Source organism: Labrus bergylta, chromosome 18 (genome assembly GCF_963930695.1).
Source record: "Labrus bergylta chromosome 18, fLabBer1.1, whole genome shotgun sequence".
Lineage (NCBI taxonomy): Eukaryota > Metazoa > Chordata > Actinopteri > Labriformes > Labridae > Labrus > Labrus bergylta.
This window is the reverse complement of record NC_089212.1, coordinates 1,167,880-1,186,700: the sequence shown is the minus strand read 5'-3', so window position 1 is coordinate 1,186,700 and position 18,821 is coordinate 1,167,880. Positions and strand designations below refer to the sequence as shown.

General features: G+C 38.4%; 1 protein-coding gene across 1 annotated transcript in view; it reads left to right on the top strand.

The window, feature by feature from the left end:
* Positions 1-456: 456 nt before the first annotated feature.
* lingo2b (leucine rich repeat and Ig domain containing 2b) overlaps positions 457-18,821 on the top strand; it is a 34,577-nt gene continuing 16,212 nt past the window's right edge. Inside the window, exon 1 of the mRNA XM_020644633.3 lies at positions 457-731. The gene's annotated coding sequence lies outside the window, so the exon portion shown is untranslated. The remainder of the gene's footprint in view (positions 732-18,821) is intronic.

Sequence of the window (18,821 nt, the reverse complement as noted above, 5' to 3'; positions counted from 1 at the left end):
GATTTGAACAACTGTTAGAACTTCTTTGTGAACTAAAGTTACCATAGAGCTAAAGGCCTGATCAAGGAAACAAAGGGGGTCCATGTCAAGGGGGCAGGGGGCAGTCTTCATTAGATACACTGATTAAGACAATCAGGGCCAATCCAGATGTTTAAAATAACAATTTAGCCAATTGCTTGCTTGATATGTTACACTCTATCAGTGAGATAGTTTAACTTCTATGTCAATCATAATTACTGTGAAATGAATTTTGTTCTGATGAATCAAATTGACGTAAGTTTTATTCCAGGCTTTTACTTTGAAGGCGAAACCCCCTCTATCTCGCGATGGCTCTATCTGCTTGCTTGACGAATCTCTCTCTCTGTCTCTTTCTCTCTCTCTCATCGTCTCTCATCCTCTCTCTCTCTCTCTCTCGTCGTCTCTAAATCCTCTCTCTCTCTCTCTCTCTCTCTCTCTCTCTCTCTCTCTCTCTACCCGCCGTCACCCAGCGGTACCGATGTCTGGTGAAACCCGGAGCCGCCGTCAGGAAGAATGATCTGCCTGATCAGCGAGGAGACACACATATTTTAAAAAACACACGAAAAGAACAAAACGGATTTTTGAGACAGAGTGGAAAGAGACCAACTCCGTGAGAATATCGCGTTCAGTCTAAGTGTGAGCCTTGGACTCCCCCCACTCAGTGATGTAAAACGTGAAGGTGGATTTTGGCATGTGGAGGAGCAGGTAAAAAGGTAAGACTCGTGACTCTAAACTGTGCATTGAAGTGCTCGGACTCTCCTGATTGGAGCTCCAGTCGCTTTAATCTGTTGCCAAGATGAGTGAAAATCTTTCATAGCATGAGTCACTAACTGACTGTGAACTGGCAGGAAAATGATATTGACACCTAGTTTCATCAGCGGAGGGCAGGCGTAGTCCGCGTATGGGTAAGAGGGGTGAGGATTTGGGAGAGATGCAAGTAATTCACTAAATGTATGAAACAACAGTGAGGGTCCCCCATGACGTCCGTGGTGATGGATAGAGATAAAAGCTCTGGCTCACTTTGGGATGTGATGTAAGTGTGGAGAAAAGAAAATGTGGTGCATTCACGGTGTGAGTTTGGGTGGATGACGACACTTCCACTCCTCCCGCCTGTAACAAAGGAATCAATTAAGTGAAGTGGTGTCCAAATCAAACAGAAAAGTGTCATTTGAAGGGCTCTCTGACGCCTGTGGATGTGGCTGTAGTTTTTTAAATTTTTCCACTGAAGCAAGTACATCAAAGAGGTTGCATCTGTAGCCCACATGACATGATGACACCAACGCACTCCAGCAGGTAGATAAAACCCTCCCCGAGATGTTCAGCAGGGATGACACATGCTCTCTATGAAGTTGGCGGCTGGTGCTCTGCTGTGAGTCAAAGTGGCCCTGCAGCAGAGGAACACAGTCCTTTTTGTGTGTGCCCCCCCCCCCACCCCCACCCCCACCCCTCTTAGAGGAGCAGGATTTCTAAAAGCATGTGGGGTGAGTTATAGTGTAGATATATCCTTTCATGCGGATGAGTGCTTACAAAAAAGCCTCACTTTACACACTTCTATCCTGAGCTTAAGTATGAGAAACAGGACTGAATTATAAATGAGTTGTGCTTCAGCTACTGTCTCTCATCTCACTTCCCTGGGCATTCATTGAGTATGGCATGGCAACAGTAATTGGGTGGAAATGTAATCAGCTTGTTCTTATCTTTATAATGGAGAGCACAGTTCAGGGGTAATGCATTTGTTAGCTCTATCTAAAAATACAACGAGTATTAAGGTCCAATATTTTGGTATGGCTCTGCCACATGATTTCAATCAAGCTCAAACAAATATTCAAATTTCCACTGGACATGAATCTGTTTTTTATATTCTGAATAAGTTTTCTTGTAAAATGTAGACACATAGATGTCACCGCTGTCTTCAAGCAAGAGGGATGCTAATGGAGGAGAGAGAGGATACAGGCGTTACCGCTGCAAGAGCGAGAGAGAGTGAGCGTGCTTCTGCGAGAGCGTGTGTGTGAGGTGTTTCCATGGCAACCTGTCAGGGGTGTGTTTGGTCCCTGGAGACGGCGAGGAAAGGAGGAAAGGAGAGAGATGAGAGGCAAAGAGAAAACTATCCCTCGTTAAAGGGTGAGAGGGGGATGGGAAGAAGAGATAATGCCCCCCCCCACCACCCCCCTCCTATTGTTTGTTTTCCCGTTCCCTGTGCTATGCTGTGTTTCTCCTCGCAGGCTTCCTCCCCTCTTCTCACGCCACCTCTTCTCTCCGTTGTGAAGTAACATGCAGGGCGTGTCGGGCTCTATACATGTCATAGGGATGCCTTCATGATCATCTGAAAGGTGTGACGTGTTTGAATTCGTGTGAGGACGTTTTATGTGGACTTTGTCGGCTCTTCATCACTTTATGTGCCATAAAGTCTCAGCTGTGTCTTCAGGTTGTCATAGTAACAAAGGTCAGGTTCAATCCTCTTATCACTTCTGAAGAGCAGTCTAATGAGCTGACACCTTCTCGTCACTTTCATTCTCCTGGAGGTGTTAATCATGTGACAGAGGAACACTGCTATCCTTTTATAGAACTTATAGAACGGTCTGCATGTTGGATTCAACTCGATGGAAATACAAGGGCTGTATTACAGCTTGTTGATTTCAAATGACACTTAGAACAACTCAAAATACTTTCTTTTACAATTTCTGTAACATCAAAGAAATCCACATGTAGGAATTTGTGAATTCAAACAAATGCTTCTGAATTAATTAATGTATGAAAATATATCCATAATGTATTCTACTTGCAGCAACACTCCATATATAGTGCTCATGATGGATAGGCCGGGTCTTGGTAATATAGCAAAGAGTAAGGTCTTTTACCTGCTTTTTGTAAAATGTCTCGAGATAACACTTGATATGAGTTGACGCTATACAAATAAAAATTGATTGATTGATTTTTGTATATGTTGGGGAATTTTAAGGAGTAAAAAAGGAGACGGAGGGTGGGAACTAAAATGACTCCTAGTTTTGTGTTGTGCAAGTGCAAGTGTTTTGTTGGTTTTGAACAGCTGACAGAAATCAAGGTTTATCCCTAAATCCGACCTTCTCAAGTTGAGAAAGATCCAGATTTTCATGAAAGCATCTTCTTTTGTCTACCTGTACGAGTTAAGCATATAACTTTGCAAAATAATTCTACCGCTGGAAATTGTATCTGTTGTCTTTCTCATACTGTGTATATGAAGGTAACATAATAGAAGTGTGTGTTGACACACCAGGCCAACATGTAAGAATCATTCGTCTTAAAGTAAGGCTTCTTCAAGATTAAATACAGTTCATCAGCTTTCAGTCAAACAGTGTCTGTTGCCTCAGCTTAATTAGCAAGAAAAACAAAAGATTCAGAAAAAGAGCTGTGTGAAGTTTGATGTTTTTTATGACCCTGAAAGTCATTTTTCTGTTCTAGCTTTTATTACAATAAAAGAATAGCATCAGGCCGCTCAGTAGAACCGTAATGAGAGCAAGGACTTAAAACTAATTTTATTGCTTTAATAATTACCCTCTGACTATAATGTCTCCTCTAGGATCACATGTTGGAGCTTCAACTCTGCCTGAATGTCCCATACTGTAAAAATGTGGCACTTTTTAATTGCACTTTAACATAAAATTGTAATTTTAATAATGTATTTAAATGACCTGAAAACTGTTGTCTGCTGGGATGAGAGTACATGGAACTGTCTACAACAGAAACCTTTGCTTTGGAAAATGTTCTGCAGGACTGAAACATGATAAAACACATTAGCTTTTAGAACATAATATTTTCAGTCAATACTTGTTTTTCTACTAATTTATAGACAATGCATTGTTCATTCCTTGCTTTAATCCTTTCTTTTTTTTTTAAAAAAGACTTTAGATCCTTTTCCTCCAGGTTCTTGCAGATTGTACATCTTTGAGTCATCAGGTCTAAAAGGATCAATACATTCTTTTAGTTTACATGTCAACACATAAAGCCTTTCACTCTAAAATGGTTAATGGAAAGAAGTAAAGAAACCAACAGTGAAATACTCAGAGTAAAGCGGCTATTAGCATTCCTCAAAAGAAAGTCTTCCAAAGTAAAACACAGGATTTCAAAAGTGGAACAATTGCAAACTCAGATGAAAAGATCTTTGTTGCTAAGGACATTTTCAGACAACATAAAAACAGGATGACGTTAACATTGTCTTTAAGAGCCAAGATGGCCACCTGACATTTCTTACACCTAACATATTAGACCAGCCTTTCCCAAACTTAAGACTGCCACGGCCCGCTTTGAAATACAAAATTACTCTGGGGCCCATTATCATCTTTTTTTTTATGACTACAGCTATAACTTTCAGTAAGGGTAAATGATTGGATATTACAACATGATATTATAGACGCAAAGTTTACTGAACTATATGTCCATGAATAGTCATGACACGCCTTACTAATCACTTAGAGGGTTGACTCATGGTAAATCATCATTATTGTGATATTTCTTTTATTTTTAAAATTGGTGGAGGGCTTTTTTGCGGCCCAGCTCCAGTACCCACACGGCCTACCAGGGGGCTGCGGCCCACACTTTGGGAAGCACTGTATTAGATGATCTAATATGTTTGGAGAAAATCTCTAATATAAATCTTTTGATTTCTATACTGTGATAGTCTAGAAATCAAAAGATTTATATCAAAGATTTGTCAGGTGCAGATTTGAAGACTTGTTTTTTTTCATGCGTTTCTAATGCTAATGAAGGACTCCAGTGAAGATGAGGGAACAGCTTTCCCAGTGCTGAATTACAATGACCCAAGAGTCTTAAATTGTGGGGATGAAACCACTACTCTGCTGGAACTTCTTTTTGGGGTTATCTTATCTTACAAGCTCTCTTGACAGTATTCTAAAAGATAAATCTCAAAGATGGAGTGGTTTGTGATCTGGAGTGTCGTGATGAAACAGCTGAGAAAGTTCAAAGTCAACTGTCCAAAATATTTTTAAAATTCTGAGACGGTTGAGATCATTTTAAGTTTTAGCCTTATTTAACTTGACTGAAATGTAAGTGATGTGGCGGGTAAAGATTTGCATATGTAAAATGAAAACACCAAGGACGCAACCAACATCACAGAGCAGAAACAGCATACATGAAATATCATGAAAAAGAAACTACACAGCTAGAATGCTGAGTGGAATAATACAAGTCCTTTATTCTGAACAGATTTGGCTGAAGTAAGAGCACACTGAAGGCTCAGTCCAGATGTAGCTACGCAGTATTTTAGAGATACAACGAGCATTGGACTGCTCAGTTGTTATCTGATAAGATTTTTTTTATTTTGACAGGCAAGAGGCTCGTCTGTTGGGCCCTTTCCTGGAGTGTGATTAGCATTGCAGATGCAGGTTTCTGTAGGCGTCATTTTCAACAAACTCAAGGTTCCCCCTGTCTCCTGTGCATGATTAAAATGTAACAGCCGTGTGTGGGAAATTCACAAAAGCAGAATAATGCTCCAGCTCTCAAACAAGTCTATTTTCTGCTCAGGTATGTTGCACCCCCCCCCCCCCCCCCTTTCTCTTCAGCATAAATACACACAAGGGCTCGACACCTATGTGTGGAGCAACAACAGGCTCGACAGTTGCCAGAAACTATTGTTTTCTGCAGATGTTGGATGTCAAAAATGTATTTTTGAGAGACGGAAGATATTGTTTGAAATTAGAGGTAAGAGAATTTCCGAGAAAAAAAAACATATCCCTTTTGGCAGCATGAAAATGATTTCTATAATAAATCAGAAACAGGAATATAATCATGATAACAGGCATACATAGTAACATAACCATGATGTTGTATAATAATGATAACAAAGCATAATACACATCCTGTCATTCAGCCTACATCAAAATCAATTCAGGTTAAAGTCCTTTCAAAGACAAAAAGCCTTTATTGATCTATTCTTAAGTAAATTTGTGATCAATCAAGGTTCTCATTATCCATGACTGTAGTAGGAACCAATAGGAACGCAGGCCATTCATCACGAAATCCCTACATCTTATTTGATGTTAACCTTCTGTGAATGCTCACAAACACATGCTGAGCACTGAACATGAATCCAGATCAGTTCTGGAGATAAGTGATGAACATATGGCATGGTATAGAATAGAATAGAATAGAATTACTTTATTGAGCCCAAACTGGGAAATTGTGGCGTTACAGCAGCAGGTTATCCAAACACACAATATTAGCAAAAATATAATATTAAATACAAAGTACATAAGCCCTAAAAATATAAAAAACTAAGAATGAGAATATATACAACCAGGATTTAACTTAGCATTACTTCTAGTCTTAAATATGAAAGATTAAATACAGCATACTTTGCTGGAGGTAGATGTAAATGTGCAGAAAACAGAGTTATAAATGTTATTGACATCGGGAGCTGTCCTATATTTTACTGAGCAAGGAACTGCTACATTACTTCTTATTAAAGATGCCCCAAAGAACATGTAGCATTAAATATATATATATATATCAGTGTTTTTGTTAAATAATCTGTGATAACTGAGATTTTAGAGATTTGATGGATTGTTTGCCCTTCCTCACATATTTCTTTGTCACTATTGTATTCAGAATAAATGTCAACCGTGGTGCATTGAAGAGCACAGTGTCTGTTCTGCTGTGTGTACAGCTTTGACCCACTGCGGTTATTGCATTAATAACTTATAAGGTTATTTGTTGCCCTAATGTAAGTGGTTGTAGGGGTCTATATTTTCTCTTGTAGCACAGCAGATATGAGATGAAAGAGCTCCTGGTTGCCCCGGCGACAGACTGAAAACATCTTTGCGGTGCTTAAAGTCAAAATATTTATAAGTGCCTGTCACTCTGGCTGCTATATATAAAACGTCTCAGCTCTCAGCACAACAAGAGCGCATAATAGCACACATCCTTCCCATTGAGGAATGAGACGATGAAGCAACAGGCAGGTCTCTGGAGGACGCACTCCTGTCTTTGAACACTATGGCGTCCTCAGGTTAGCGTGCGCCTCCAGTCCTTTGTCATTTACACCCAGAGGAAAAAATAACATTAGAAGTTCCTCAGAAGCCTGTTTCTACATTATTTAAGAGCACAGTGTTCAAAAGGAGCTAGTCCCTATTTTAAGCGGAACATTAATTAACACAGCGGTGTGTCTCAGGGAGATGTTCTCTCGGCTCTACATTCAATTTGTTTAGCTTTTTATTCATGTTCTGCAGCCCGTGTAAGCTAACGAGGAGTTTTAGCATACAGTTTGTTTCTCCTGAGGGGCTAATAACCAGAATATCCAAAAACACATTCACTTTTAGCAAAGCACTACTTTATTTAGTGGTCCTGGATCTGTGATGGCTGGTAGCTGTGCAACCTATCTAACTTACCAGCTTAAAGATAGCAGTAATGTTTTTAAACTACTTTTAAATGGTAAATAGACTTCAGTATTTATTTATAGTTTTTCTAGTCTTCTGACTACTCAAAGCACTTTTATACCGCAGATCACCTATCCATTCACACACTGATGGTAGAGGTTGATATGTGAAGTGTCCATCAGTATTAACTTATCCATAAATACATGCCCCACCTTTAAGTTTAGAGTCTTGCACACACCAAACATGTGGCTGCAGGACCTTCCGGTTGAGAGATAACCGACTCTACCACTGAGCCACAGCGGACTGTTAACTACAATTTATCACAAACTTTTAACCCTTAGGCATCAGTTTAATTTACTACCTTCTTAAGTCACTAAGGACAAAAATGTCCAATTTACAAAAAACTGCTCTAAAAATAAAACAGATTGATATTTCTTTCTACTTTTTTCTGCATACATCTCTTAAACAACTCCAGCCCTGCTCAAAGCTGTCAAACATTCAATAATTTTTCGGAATTTAACCCTTTAAATGCCAGTTTGATTAGTTGCTGTCACTGTTGTTATTTATGAAAAAAGAAAAAACACAAAAATTAGTTAGTTTCCATAAAACAAATATTTGGTGGCTGGGGGATTTTCTTTTTTTTAAACCAGTCTTGGATATGTCAAAGATTATCCAAAATATTGACTTTGATGCATTGTTAATTTTTGTGTAGCATCAGCTTTAAAATGTAGTTCCCTGTTTGGACATTGGAGGGCAAAAATTTCCAATTTACAAAAACTGCTTTAAAAATGAAACAGATTGATATTTTCAATATTTTGATGAATCTCTTAAACAACTTCAGACCTGCTCAAAACTATCAAATATTGAACAATTATCAGGAATTTAACCCTTTGAATGCCAGAATCATGTAATCAAACTTGCTTTTAAAGGTTAAATTCCTGATAATTATTCAATATTTGATAGTTTTGAGCAGGGCTGGAGTTGTTTAAGAGATGTATGCAGAAAAAACCTGTTCTATTTTTATAGCAGTTTTTGGTAAGTGGACATTTTTGTCCTTAGTGACTTAAGAGGGTAGTAAACATGTTTCACAGTGTTCTATTGATCTATTAAAAAAAAAAAAAATTGCATTCCAAAATGTGTCAAGAGAGAGACTTTGATGGTGCCATATGCACTAACACAGACAAAATGATGACCAGATGAAGAGGAAACATTTGACCAAATGGACAAAAATGTCTATAGTGATGCTTGAGGGTTAAGTCAGTTAAAATAAGCCAATTCAAAATATGATGCAAAACTCTCTCTTTCGGACTTTCCTCTTTAACAAAGCAATTAAAAAAAGAAAAAAAAAATGTTGGCACCAGATGGTCTAGTGGTTATTTTGTATGCCCCATATGCAGAGGCTGTAGTCCTCTGGGTCCATTAGGCTCTTTGCTGCATTACCTGTTTTCTCCTAGCAAAAATGTCCTCGCTCTCTTCAACTGTCCAATCAATAAACACCAAAAGTCCTAAAAATATTGCTTTAAAAAAGAAAAATTAAATCAATGAACCTTGAAAACAACTGGATAATCCATTATGCATCAGAATGTTTCTAATTTATAATAAAGCCTGAGATTTAAAAAAAAAAATGTAAATAGTGTGTTCTTAAACATTTATTAAATGTATTTGGTTTGGCCTGGTTGAGCCTTGTGAAGAGTTGCAGACAGTTTCTGCCAACAATGAAAAAATCCACCCTTTACTTATGCCAGGAAACAAAAACATTGACATTATATTTGTGTTTTTCAAGGTTTTCCATGAGGTAGACAATCATGAAAACAGACAGGAGAGTAGAGGAATACAATATAACATAAGCCAAAAGCCAGATCTGATATGATAATATCACAGTACCTGCTGGCCCTCCTCCCCCTTCCCCTTATTTCAGCAGCAAAACACAACACTTCTAGGAGTTATGTTTGCATCTGTCCCATATTCTATCATTAGCACCCTCGACCTCTCCTGCTCTGCCTCCCACCATCTCCCTACCACAGTGTTCTTTAGTCACATACTGTAAAGAGAGTGGGAAATAGGTTACATATTTTGCAGGTAAAGGTTGAAATTAAAGCCCCAGGGGGGTTTCTTAACTGAAACAAAAGACACAGAAATGAAAAAGGAAAGGTTATAAAGGTTTCACTGAATTAGATAACAGAGAAAGAATGATGCCAAAAGTCAACAGGGAGGCTTTTTGGGATGTCATTTAGAGTGCACAAATTGCACAGCAAAAAATGTAATGAACCTGATGCTGAAAATAAGTGTGAGCTGAGGTAGGTAAGTTGAATGTTTGGATATTAAAGTATAGACATGTCATATCTTCTCTTTTCCTTCACTTCAATCTGACCTGCTTCAGTCAAGCCTAATATATATGTGTGCAACAACTGTTTTTTTTAGCTTTGGTCTGTTGACGTCTGATGTGATTGGAGCAGCACTCTTTAAATCAAATTAAACATCACAAGCTGCACATTTAATGACTACATTGCCCTGCAGAGGTCATTCTATATGAAGACTTCACACTTATTCACATTTTATTAATTCATATGAATGTTCAGCCTCGCCCTCTCAAACATCTTTGATTTCTTTAGGCTGAAAACTTCCATCAAACAGCTCAACGATAGAAAGACTCTGACCTGCTGTGAGTCCTAACACACTGTAGGAAGTATTATAAACAAGTTACAGATGGCTATTGTAAAGAAAAGAAGAAAAAGTGATCACAAATATCTCTGTTCTTCATCTTCTCAAACAACAGGGCAAACATAAAATGAAAGGTTTTGATAACCTGATTGTTTTAATTGTTCCTGGTTTTATGAACCCTACTCCAGCATGTTTGGAAAAATGATAAGTTACATGGGTTATAACATGGGACTTATGATGCATCATCAACATTTTACTAGGGCAGTGAAACACTCTGGTTTAAATTGACACCTGCATGTTAATCTCAACCCGAGTGTCATAAATGACACCAGGTGATAGACAAACACAAATCTTACTGATTTCCTGACATCATATGTGCAGTAATAAAAACAACCTCTGATTGCCTGTCATGTATGATAGAGGGAACCAGACTGCCTGCTATTGTACAACTCTGAACAAATATTGTTTCAATCTGAGACGGTCAATATGGCTTTATTCACCTCTGTGACAGCGTGCAGGATTGCTTTGCTGGAGTGCTCGGTAATAAAACAAATAAAAACAGCGAGCACAGATACAAACAGGTTGTTTGTCCAGGCAGGGTACAAAGCATTGCTCCCAGGGAACACCTGCTATACTGCTGTAACCGCCCTGTCAGAATAACTGGCCAAGTGAGCTGTATCCTAATGCACTCACCAGTCATCATTAGAAGCACTTCAAAGAACAGAAACGCCATTAAAGTGACAGCGTATGGTCAGGCCTGCATGTTTCCAGTCGTGAAGCCCCTGGCCGTTCAGCTGTCCCGTTGTGTGGAGGCCAGTGCTCAGTCTGATCCTCGGTCTGAAAGCACACTCCTAGCCTCAGGGCCATGTGGCTGGTTGAGGGCCAAAGCCACGGCTTCACTGGCTTTTTAGGATGACAGCATTAGAGCCACATGCCCTGCAAGAGCTGCATCTTTCTGTACTGCTGCCACACTGAGACTCTGCTGCCTGTCAATTAGTGGAGGTAAAGTCATGAACTATGGCTTTGGATTTGTTGAGAGGCCTGTATAGCACTACTTTCTCTTATCAAGGTAACTTCAGATTTAACCCTGAGTTGAGTTTTCAGTTGTTCTTCCTGCAGTTCTTGCTGCAACTTTGGTGATTTCCGTCTAGACTGTGTGTTTATTGCCTTACGGCGGACATGTTCATATGTGGGAGAGAGGTCATTGGTTACTAACACTGACCCTCATATGTGAATGCGCTCATAGAAACTCTGGGTTGACTCATCACATTGATAACCAGTTTCATGTGACCGCTAAGTGTGATCTCATAAGGGGGTCAGGCCTATGTTCCCACAGGGTAGGGTTAGGGTTAGGGTAACTGATACAAATTTATGAAAAAGGAAATGTGGGAACAGAGGCACACTGTCTTTTTAAACTAGACCTTTCAATCCCATCATATTGCATCAGAGGGGGATTATATACAGAGTTCTGGCATTGTAGGAGCAAAAAGGGAAGACTTAAACTAATAGCACCAGAGTCACACGCTCACATTTTCCTACTTTTTTTTTTTTTAAGTGAGAGAGGAAAAATTGCAAATCTTTAATTCATGTCGCTACCAAATGTACTGCAATGGCGGTAACTGTCAGGCTGAAAAGTGTTTCACTTCCTGTTTTACAAAGAGACTCTGTGATGTCAACATGTTTTGTGGACTGCAATTTCAAGCCTGGAGTGAAGAATTTTTACAGCCACCATCTTGTATTTAAAGCCAGAAATGATTCTATGCGACAGGTTGCAGCAATGACAATAAGAGATACCCACATAGACCCACATAGCCTTTTAGCAAACCCTGCTTTTTTCTTACTGTCTAAATCATGATTTGACGATACAAGACGGCTCCATATTCAATCACTGTCAGCAATCACAACCTGACAATCAGCCCAACACTAGTATAACTTCAACAGTTTTATACCTCTAACTAACACAGCAATAAAATGTCAAGGTGTACTTCAACATCCCCGCAGCAATGAGTGGGGTCAAACCACTGGAAGTCATTTAAAATGGTGTTGTAATAGTAATATTTAAAACTTTCTAGAGCTCTTTAAAAACCAAAGTGAAATGTTCCCTGGGTAATCAAAGTTATTCTTATCCTTTTTTTTTTGCCAAACTGCCAAAAGCGTCTTGAAAAAGGGCTGATGTTTGATTCTGTTCTGCAAGGAAATTAAAGCTACAACTGAACAAATACAAACCAAATTACCTTGTTCACAGAACACTTTTAAGATAAATAATAACAAATGCAAAATACATGAATATATTTTAAGAAAATGATACATCTATAAATAATCAACACACTCTAAAGTTGCTGAAAAGTCACTTTAAAAGAGGATGTCTATACACTGATGTGTTTACAGGGATCTCTAGGCTGAACTCTGCTTGAACTTGATGACTGCAGCATTATTGCAAGCTGTATGAATTTTAAGTAATTTGATGTTTATGCTTGTCTGCCAAAGCAAGGGCATTTTCCTCATGCACTAAGAGAGCAGAGTGTTTTGAGTGCGATGTTTGTGCTGATCAATCTGATCAATCTGCATGGTGGTGCAGTGGTTAAGCACTGTTACCTCACAGCACAGACGATGGTTTGAATTCCCCGAGTCGGAGAGAAACGTTCTGTGTGGAGTTTGTATGTTCTCCCTGTGCATGAGAGGGTTCTCTCTGGGTAGTCTGGCCTTCTCCCTTCACTTCCTGCCACAGTCCAAAGACATGCTCGTTAGCTTAATTGGTGACTCTTCATTGCCTGTAGGTGTGAATGTGACACCCCACCACCACCACCGCGTACAGAAAGAGGTATAGATAATGGATGGATGGAAACTGACTGTCACACATAACTAACAGAGTGCTTCTCATGGGACAGCGTCAGTTTGAGGAAAGAACATCCTGAATGTGTTGCGTTCCCCTAATCTTGCTAAATGTGCACGCAGTCCTTCCACTGTGTTTGTCAGCTGCTTTGGGGATTAATTAGCATAGCAGCATTGGAAACAGATTCAATGCAGTAGAAGGCTGTCCCTTATTCTGCTCACTGCATCAGGCTCTCACACAGCTCAAACTCTGACAGAACAGTATATTCTGCTCTTAGGAAGGTGTCACTTACAGGCAGACGTCACTTGGTAATGTTGCATTAATTGTCTTCATTTATTTCAGTTTCCCATTACTCCTCTTGAACAACAGTGAGATCTTGTCATATTGTCATGCAGGTGTAAAGGTGTAAAAGTCATGCTAAATAAGGGCGAAAGAGTGTTAACAGTTTCTCGTTTCAGCATCTGTTCATTAATTTTCCCCCTGCTAGTTTGAATGCTTGGTGAAATGATCTCTCACTCCTTACTTTTATTGACATTGTACCCCTTATTCTTTAGCTAAATCCCTTAGCTTTGTATTTGTTGAAGTCACCTCAGGCTGTGTTATAATATTGTAACTTTACATGATAAATTAGTTTTAGGACAGCAGATAGAGTTTATGATCAACACAGGTTTCAAGTTTCTGTTTTATTTCATATCAATAAGCTTTTCACCATTGCACTTTTCACAATTGAAAAAAATCTCGACGGGAAGAAGAGGTGCTCTTTCAATTGTTGTTGTTTTTTTGTTTTTTTTTACAGATTTCACATTTCATTCAGACTATTCATAATGTATTATTGTACATATTATTATAATTTTTTTTAATGGGGTTTGATACCATTAAAATCTTAAGGACTATGTCTCTGTTTACTCCTGAAAAGCGTTTGAGGTTTTTGTTTAGGAATCTTTCTGCTGTAAGTCTAGAATAACTCTTGTTCTGTTTTTGTTTCTCATTTAATTTAAAGCTCATAAAAACATAATGCATCCTCCATGCACAATGAACAGTATTAATAGTGTCCTGTGGTGATTTAGTACTGCTCAGTGTATTTTTAAAGGGGGAAATGATCCTGTACTGGGACATGGGTAAAAAACAAACAGAGCCTTGATGTGACCTGTGAATAGTTCATCACTCTCCTATTTGTTATCCAAGTCTTTTCCGCTTGGAAATGGAAAATGTATCTGTCTTTTATTCTCAACATATTCAGATCCGCAGTGTGGGACATACATTTCACTAATTAAACACACACAATAGGAGACGTGTTTTTATCACATTGACACAGCTGACAAACTTCACACGTTTTCTCCCTCTCTCTCTCTTGCTCGGCCATATGGGCTCTCTCTCACTCTCTCTCTCTCTCTGCTACAAGTCTTCATTATCCTTCTTTTATCAACTGCTGTGTATATATTTGTGCATGTGGGTGAGAGAGAACTAGTGGTGCCTGTTTTACATCATACTGTCCAGTTGTAAAAAGGGCTTGAAGTTTGTAATCTAAACTTCTTTTTAACCAATAATGGGGTATTAGAGCGGAATACTGAATTTATTAAAACACTCAAAGAACCATCTGCTAAATGATGCTGCCAAGATGAAGTATATGCCACCCACCATACTGTGATATGAATAGTTCCATTGATGCTTTGGATGTTATTAATGATAGAGGGAAACTGTGTTTCACTTGGAGACTAAATCTGTTTTAAAGAGAAAATTACTCTCCTACAGAGATACAGATAGAAAAATTGCTTTAAGCTTTTTTGAAGTGAATGTTTTAAGTCCATAATTAAGAAACATTAAGCGGCATACCATATGGCAAATTTATATTTTTCACAAATGTTCAACTTAATACAAATTATTTTGTGCTTTTTCTCGTGTGGAGCATGATTAAGTCCTCTCAAGTTGGTGCAAAACCAAAGTTCCTTTAAAGATAAATGAAATCCTCTTTGAAAAACAAGAAATATAAAAAAGGTTTCTCAATCTGCTGGAACACTGATGCATGTAAATAGTATTAACATTGTTTAAATGTACTTGGTTTAGTTGCAAAGAAATCCTATTCAGACAAGTTTAAAGCAGCTGTCACCCAGGCGTATGACTGATATCATTATTAACCTTTTTAGCTCTGCAGCAGTTCATGATGAAATCCAGGCCAAGCATTTAAAAGAAGCAGCAGCATTAATTAGTGGGCATCTGACTCATGTCCTCTCACTCCCTTTTGGATTGAAGTTGCAACGGTCAGCATCATGTATTGAATGGGATCTTAGCCTTATAACTAACACAATTGTATTTTGCCTAAGACCAAAGATTTGGAAATGCTAGTCCATGTAGAGCATATAAACATACACATATAAAACATATTCTCTGTAAACAGATTTACAGATTTAGATTTGTACAAAATCACTCAGCATTCATGAATTCCTTACAACTTACGGAAAATAATTCCAGAACTTCGGATAACAATGCAATTGCAGTTGGACCATTCCTTGTTTTAACAAAGGCTTAAATCAATTTGTATACAAACCTGGCTTTGTGACTATATAAAAACTTGATATGAAAGGTTGTATTTCTAACTGAATAAAGCTGTGGAGGACCTCTGGGATCTATTCTTGGGCCACTTCTATTTCTCATCTTAATGAGTGACTTTGCTTGGATGTTTGACACTTCATGACCCATTCTGTTTGCTGACGATCAATTAATCAATCAATCAATCAATCAATCAGTCTTTATTAGAAAAAGCGCCAATTCATGACAAGTGTTATCTCAAGACACTTTACAAAAAACAGGTAACAGACCTAACTCGTTGTTATTTAATATTACAAAAGAGCAGGTAGAAAGACCTTAGTCTATATAACAAAGAACCAGCGTTAATCCATCAGGAGCACAGCACAAACATCCGGCAGAACAACAGAGGCAGAAATCTTGGGCAAAACCAGTCTCAAGATGAACAGTCATCTGCCGAAACTGAGCTGGGCTTGAAAATTGGGATAAGGGGAGATGGGACAAATGTTCCCCTCGTAGTCCAAGCCTACACCAGCATAACTAGGAGCTGGTCCATACCTGATGACGTTTGCATTGAAGTTATACAATTTTATTACCATGTTTTGTCAAGTCACAAAGAAAGTTTTTTTCCTCAAAAGAAAAGCCAAAAATATGGATCAGTGCTGGAAGCTCAAGCCGAACATTGGGCAAATGATAGAAGACAGGTTACCAGTCAATCCCATGGCTGGTACAAAGGGACAGATATCCATCACTTTGACACTTGGAGCTATTTAGAGTCAACCAAACATGCATGTCTTTGACGCTTTTTTTCCCTTTCCTAATGTTTAACAAAAGAGTAGCCATTATAAATCATATTGAGCCACCTCTACAGTCCCTGCTATATTCCATTCTTAATTTGATTTTATCACCTAGTTTGTGCTGAGAAAATAAGCTAAATGAAAAGACTTTACTGTGGCAAACCTTGACCGGAAATCAACTGGAAGGTCGGGGGTTCAATCCCAAAGCTCCTTCAGTTACTTGTCCAAGTGTCCTTGGGCAGGACACTTAACCCCAAGTTACTCTAACTGCGACGTCAGTGTTGTATGAATGTGTATGAATGGATGAGTTAATACTGATGGACATTTAAGATAGCAGCCTCTGCCATCACTGTGTGAATGGTTAGGTGTGACCTGCGGTAAAAGCTCCTTCTCTACTGCATTTGTAACCTTAGAGTTTGCGACTCACATTGGAATACATTAGAAGAAAAGATTACTTTAAGTAAAAATTATGTTCCTTTACTGAACTTCCCCCAAACTCCAAGTTCACAGAAGCATTCATCTCAAGTGTACCACAGTTTGTATTACTGTGTTCTTTGGTGTGTTGTTATTGATCCTTTTTGGTACCATTTCCCTTAAGATGGCTCAATGCCTCATGCTTTATACACAATAATACATTTAAAACATTAAAAGTTCCTGGGCATGATTTGTGCTGCATGTTCATTATCCTATCCTTAATGATATCATGTGGCTGTATTGCATCGTGGTCTCTTGAGCAATTTGTGGCTGATCATGGAAACAGAAAAAAAAGTTTATCTTCAAAAAAGATTGATGAAAATCAATCAGGTAATTTTGTTGCTTATTGCTTTCTGAAAAGTAAGCCACTATTTCTACAATCAACTAAGTGGTTGAAATGTTTTTGATCATTTTTCACTCTTAATGGATCGTTAAAACGCGAGGATACTAGCTGGGAGCACTCAGGTTGCCAGGACATGTGCTAAGTGCACTCAGCATTTCTACATGGTTAGAACCTCAATCCCTGAGCTTTGCTGAATTTGATCTTGATTTGCAAAGACACTCATCTCTGCAAAATCAATGTCCTTGCACGTGTTATTTTTACACTTTCCATCCCAAAAAGCTCTGACAAAATGTCTTGTTTTTCCTGAAATCCTGTTCACTAGAATATCGGTGTCACAAAACCACATGAAGACAAGGGAACCTTTAGTGCTGAGCTTGTGATCGTTAATCCGTCCCACATAAGCTCAGTATCAGTATCTTTTTTTTTTACTGATCAAGGTTCTCCAAAATAAAAGGATAAAGCATTCCAGAATAATCTGCATTTTGACAAGCTTTACACAAATGATCTTTCCTAATGGTATCAGGGTCAACTAAGAAAAACATGATAACACATAAAATCAAAAGCAGACTTGTAATAAAACAACCTCAATTCCTTGAAAAAAATGTAACACTAAAATATAATTAAAAACAGAATGTGATGGGCAAAAGTGATCTTTCACTCAAGGACATCATGTCAAATGGTAAAACTGAGAAATGTCATTGTTTTTTTAATTGATATGCCCAATTTGAATTGTATGCTGACAACACCACATTTTTGGAGAATTATGAAACACAAAATAAGACAAAGGAGACTGGGCAGCCTCACAGCAAAAGATAACAAATTGTTGTTAACAAGTGATGCAACAGAGTGGTGAACATGACTCTACCCACACTTTGTATGGAACATGTTGTTTGCATCAAATTCAAATAGGGCACATCATTTAACCAAAACAATGAAATATCTCACTTTCAACCTTTAATATGTTCTCTCTGTGCTATTTTCAATCAAATAAGGGTTTTAATGTTAGCTGCAAATACATTCGGCTTTTATTCACATTTTACACAACATCCCATGTTTTAGGAATAGGGCTTGTACTTGAAATGGGCAAAATCCAATGCTGAGATGTGTCTCTGGTTGCTGAAGCAGCTGTCATTATTTACCCTGCCCCTCTGTGTTTCATTGATAGAAAATAGATGAGGTGCTAATGGATGTGAGCCACCAGTAGTTCTCCTTCCTGCAAGACACAGACTTTGCAACAGAGGCCCCTTTGTCCTCAAATTCTCTGTATTGATTGTCTGGCATATGCTTGGTTGTCTTAAATGGTACAATTTGTAAAAAATCACAATATCAGTGAAGCTTAGCTAATTCTTAGAGATAGAGTTTGAAGAAGGATTTAAAAAAATGGCCTAACTTTGCCAAAAAGGAGTCGAGCTTAATTATCATTGTCTCGACTGGAAAGTCTATGAGCTTCACCAAGAGATATGCTTTTTAGGATACCAGTCAGTTAGATGACTACACACAGGAAACACTGTTATAATGGAGACTCTTTTCAAACCACACTTCCTTCTTGCAGAGACTATAAACCGTAGTCATTGTGCATGGCAGAAATTTTCATTCTCATTTAGTCTCAACGCTTTCAAGTGGATATCAGACTGTGCATAATGTTTTGGAATATGTATGCATGCATGTGAATATGAGTTAGTCTGGGATTTCAGCACATTTAGAGAACATTAAACTGGTCCAAACCCACTCTACTCCCAAAGGGGTTCTCTTTGCCAGTTTCAAGCTATGTTTGCAGACAGCCAATTATGTGGCAGGTGTGAAAG